Source organism: Cygnus olor, chromosome 2 (assembly GCF_009769625.2).
Source record: "Cygnus olor isolate bCygOlo1 chromosome 2, bCygOlo1.pri.v2, whole genome shotgun sequence".
In the NCBI taxonomy this organism is placed as follows: domain Eukaryota; kingdom Metazoa; phylum Chordata; class Aves; order Anseriformes; family Anatidae; genus Cygnus; species Cygnus olor.
Window position 1 is genome coordinate 71,749,159 of NC_049170.1, and position 5,385 is coordinate 71,754,543.

The 5,385-nt window shown below is 36.4% G+C and overlaps 1 long non-coding RNA gene across 1 annotated transcript; it reads left to right on the plus strand.

Annotated features, from left to right (window-relative positions):
- Nucleotides 1–210: 210 nt before the first annotated feature.
- On the plus strand, nt 211–3,500 carry LOC121064657. Its single transcript, XR_005816607.1, has 4 exons — nt 211–241; nt 2,418–2,527; nt 2,984–3,148; nt 3,434–3,500. It is a non-coding gene; the product is annotated as an uncharacterized LOC121064657 (long non-coding RNA).
- The last annotated feature ends 1,885 nt before the right edge of the window (nt 3,501–5,385 follow it).

Consider the following 5,385-nt stretch of genomic DNA (forward strand, 5'->3'; position numbering starts at 1 on the left):
AGCTGGAAACTTACTAAACACGGGCAGTATTTATTTTATTTTATTTATTTTATTTTGTTTTGTTTTATTTTGTTTTGTTTTATTTTATTTTATTTTTTGACTGGAAAGCACCTGCTATTTTATGTCCATCTCATAAAAATAATTTTAGTAACCATTAATTTACTGCTGCTATAAAACATTTAAACTTGCTTTCTTTCATGTAGACATGCAGCACCAGCCTTTGGCAACAGATAAACACCAGGTAACATGCACAGTAATTATAAATTGTATCTAACCCCGGAATTGGTCCTTATATTATTCCCTGTGAAATTTCCTCCTGCTCTGCATGCCCACCCACACATTCATATACACATTTGGGGAGGTCAGCTGCAGGATCTGGACTAATGTCTGTTTTGCTTTATATATATGTACGCACATATGCGCGCACAGAACAAAGAATATCTTGGTAAAACAGTGCTTAACAGTTAAAATGTGGTTCAAATTATGTAGCTTTCTGTTTCATATGTATATGTTTCATCCCCATCTGTATGGGCAAAATTTTCAGGTTCTTTCATATGCAGGCATATTTGCAGTTTATAGTTACAGAATTCATTTGAACAAATATTGTTATATGGCAATGACAAAGATGCCACAAACTTGTGATAATCTAAAAAGGGCAATGGTGTGGGATTCAAATGGCCTAAGATGAAGACGGTGAGAATCCCTGCCCCATCCCCAAAACTGGATCTCATCAGGGCTTGCTGAAACAATTTGCCAGCAAACTGCTGCTTTCAGGTCACTTTCCAGCCCCCTGGCAGCTGTGTGCTCTCTTCATCCAAACCCATGAAAAAGACCTGTAATTCACTGGCAAGCTTGTTAAATTATTTACATGTGTTACTTGGGATATTTGAAAGCTAGTATTTGGACACACTATTAGTACAAGTGATAACACAATACATAATGCCCAGGATTTCCTATTGTAAAATTTTGCACTCAGGCTTCTGTAATTTTTTGCTAGGCTTTAACAGTTTGAACTGAAATTTTCTACTTTGGATATCTGTCCCAAGTGGATGTACGTGAGGTGGGGAAAGGGCTAAAACTTCTTTGACAAAGACTAAACAATGTCAAAGAACAAAGAGAATATCTTCTTCCTTTTTATAGTCTAGCAGCCTTGTGCTTTGAAGAAATGACTTGATGTTTAATAGGAAGTAACCTTCATATTACATACCCTGCTGCTCATCTAGGGAGGGAAAAAAAATCCAAAATTGGTTAGGGTTCTAGCCCTTTAAAATCTTAATAAAATTGCAACTGAATCAAGAGCAAGTACTTGTAAAACTTACATGATGCTGTTCATATGTCCACAACATAGTTCACTTGATTTTGAATTATTACACTGTATGAAATACACTAAGAATTTGAGCAGTGTGTTAACTGGTGCTTACAATGTTGTTATGGTTGTATCTTGTCTTCTCCTTTGGAAGGTGGGAGTAGGTCTGCATTGGGATATGAAAGCAAACTAATTTTCGTGAACTTTTGTTCTAGTCATAGTATCATAGAATTTATTCGGTATTGGGTTAAAAAATAAAATCATACCATGCAATAAATACAGTCTAGGGCAGTGCATTGAACAGAAAGGAAAAGGCAAAAAGTTGAAAAACTGCTTTGGAAAAGAATACTGCTTACCTGTAGTGATCTGGTAAGCATCCTGTAGAAAAAGTCAGTGGGTGTAATGCAGCACAAGGCAATACAGTATCATGTATACATACATATATATGTAGGGAGATGTAAGAAAAAGCAAATTAAGATCAATTTTGCATCCATACTGCCAAATTATTATTTTTTAGATATGTGCATACATATGGATATTGCAGAAATGAAGTCATGTATTGTATCAAAGTGGAAAATTCAAACCAGAAAGAGGAATTTAAAAAATAAAAAAAAAAAAAGAAAAAAATGTTAATGCTGTATAAATTTGTGTCTGAAATTACTAGCTGTGTTAAACTTGGAACAAGATTCAACTGCAAGTTTAATTCCTTGCAAAAAAAATCCAACACCACACAACTGGAATAATTGCTGCTAGGGTCTGAATTTCAATCAATTGCCAAATGATTCTAGTACAGATGTTTTAATGATGGCAAAATGACTGCTCCATTAATTATAATGCACTCTTGTGCCCTCGGTAGACAGGCAGTGTTCAAAATATTCCCACTGCTTTACATTGCCATGCATGCATGCTGATCATTAACATTTAGTAGCAATCTTTATTATAAGCAGGGTTCTGCTTTGGGTATAAGAGATCTGAGCTGCTATTCCTGGAATTTCTCTGCTGCTCAAGATTTATTTGAAGCCTAAATTTAACAGTTCTTTTCCTTTGTGAAAATTAATTTTAGTGTAATAACCAAGCTGATAACATTAACCAAGAATGTGTTTGATTTTAGAACTGGAGTTTTGACAATGTTTGTGCTGGAAGCAAGCTTCTGTTACTCTGGTTTACGTACTACTGATCTTTGCTTTTCTTTTGTGGCTGGAACATAAAGTTCACGAATTGGTAGGTTTGGTTTAGGAACACCTGAGTCTTTTCAATTTTTGAGAGAGAAACTTTTTTAGATTAAGAAATACTTTGATTTGCACTGCTAACAACTCACCTAGAAATTTTATCTTTATATTGCAGTTCTGGGTTAAACTGGTAAACATTGATTAATGTTGCTTTGATCTGTTGGGGGTGATTATTTCTAGCAAGTCAAAGGAACCATAAAATGTTATCTTAGATGCAATAATGCATGTTCTTTTAATGAATATTTTCTCGGTGTTTTGGGGTATCTTGTAACATTTCCCAATATTCCACAGTTCAGTAATAAGGTAACATCAGACACAGCTGGAGCAGGACTGATAAAAGCTTTATTATACTGATTTTCTCATCTACCTACCTACCTACCTAAGTATGCATGCTAACTATAGAAAACTTTTATTTATATTTTTTATTTTTATTTATTTATTTTTACAGACTTGAAAATCAGTATTAAGAACAGAAGACCCAAGAGTCATGATAAAGCATGGAACATAACATTGGAGGTCTAATTCTAGGACAGGGAGAAGTGTGTTTCACTCTGTCAGCCTTTGCTGTAGTGGAAAAACTGACAACTCTGAGGCTTAGAGAAATGTCTTCAAGGTGAGGATTCTTCAAAATGTTGAAATGCTTCTTCATATGATAAAATGAGAGTATACTAATTTTGTTTCGTGGTTTATTGTTTGAACAGTCAGTGCTTTTTTTTTTTTTTGTAAAGAGATAGCAAAAATAGCTTGTCTAATGCCATCACTATCAACATAAACAAAATGAATACTACCTTAGTCTGTTCTGCAGCCCCTCTCTGATGAAAGTTTCTGTCGGAATTTCCTGGTTCCTGAATTCAGTTTTAGGTAGAGCTCTTGCTATTAATTGGATTTATCCTTAAAGGTCCCAGTCTACGGAGTCTCCAAAACTCAAGAGCTGCCATCAAGAGCAGATACCTCAGGAGACAAATGTTACGGGTCAGTGTAACAGTGTGGGGTATTTTGAGTGTAACAGAATGGTGCCAGTTACCTGGGTGAGAAGAGAAGGAAATTTTACATTAGGTTGATGCTTGTGGGTACTTGCTGGTGTTGGCTGGAAAAGGGAGATTTGGGGAAACATATCTCCAAGCTTCTGGCAAGAGCCACATGGACTTGGTTACTGGGAGTGTGTAGACTCTTAGTTTACACAGTGACAATCAGCTTAAACTCAAATAGTCATTGAAGAGGACTTTTATTTGGTATGTTGGCACCGAGTGAATACTGAATGCTGCATTTGCTAGCTGATTTACAGAGCTTGGAAAAGGCAACTGTTTTCCTGTGGGCACTGATACCTTCCAGTAGGATGTGCTCAGCATAAAAATATTTTTTTCAAAACTAGGTACAAAAGGTAGAGACATAAAAATAAATAATTATTTAACAAACAAACAAAAATCTTAGCTTCACTGAATGCTCCCTCAAAAACCATACTTAGAACCTCTTTTCAGCAGGTCAGATCAGGTCTTTGAACACAGCTAGCGTTTGATCTCCAGTGTCATCAGTGGAGGCCAGTGCCCTCATTGCAATGTCTATGATATTATGCCTTTTTTTTTCCTCCTATTAGACTGATATCTCTTTGTCTCCCTGCTGATTGTTAGGATGCTCCTCATCTATGCTATTTTCTACTTTTCCTCTTCTTCCACTAATGTCTCTTTGTTCTAGATCCCTGGCAGCTAATAAGTTGTAACTACGTAGCTATGCATCCTGTAATCACAAAAGAGATGTTTTGTTCTCCACAGTAGCTGACTGGAATTGGCCTCTCTCTATTTCTTAGCTAGCAGGAACCTGTTTTCCTTTCATTTTCATCTCATGGGATCTGAGATTCCCATGCTGTGCTATAACTCTGTCGTGAAATTCTGCAGAGGCATAATCTCTGGCTCAGGAGGTCAGTACATCTTCACTGCACTGAAAGTTCTCCAAAGATCGGGTCAGGTTATAAAACCGTGCATCACAGATGCGAGTCTGCATTACAGATGTACAGTTCCATCCAAATCCCATCCTCATCTTTTGATTCTGATTTTTTGAGTCTAAGAGACCAGGAAAAAATTATATGCTAAGAGTTTAAAGTTCAGTAGGATGTTAATGCCTAGCTTCCTCTTATTCAGTTTGGGCTTTTGAGGGAAATGTTGTAGTTTTAATATGCTTTGGCAGATCTCTTCCAAAACTTCCTACAAACTTTTAAAAGTGTGATGAAAGATGAATATTGCTTGGTGACTTCTGGGAATGTTGTTGGTGTCTAAATGAAAAAGGGCAGATTGAGAAAGGCTTTGAGTAGGAGGTTATTGTGTGTCTTGACTACTCTTCAGCTACTGGTCTGCAATAGGTAATTTGATGTAAAAAAAAAAGTGAAATACTAGATTGAATGTTACATGCGCTAAAGAACAAAAAATTATCCATGGGCAGAGGACGTAGTATATGCTTGACTTCAGTGGCACAGGTTTCATGCTTTGTTTTTTTTTTTATGAGATCAGTTATACTTGAATTAAACCTACTATGTCTAGATCAAATGTTAATTCTTTGTAACACTTCTTGATTTAGCAAAACGCAAAGTCAGTGTCGGCTTTGTGTCCCACAGTACCTTAAGGGGTGGAGGAAAGGTCATGTTTCTGAAACAGCAGGGAAGGGTTAAGAACCTAGTGCACGTTTCTTTAGGGAAGATACCCTCCAACTTAATGAGACTTGTGTTGTTCAATGTATGTTTGCTTTTTGCCTTTTTTGAACACAGACCCTCTTTCATTACCTATCTTTGCTGCTTAGCATTCACTTTCTAGAGCAGAATTTGCAGCATTCTGATAGGCCATGATAGTCACTTCTGGCTGA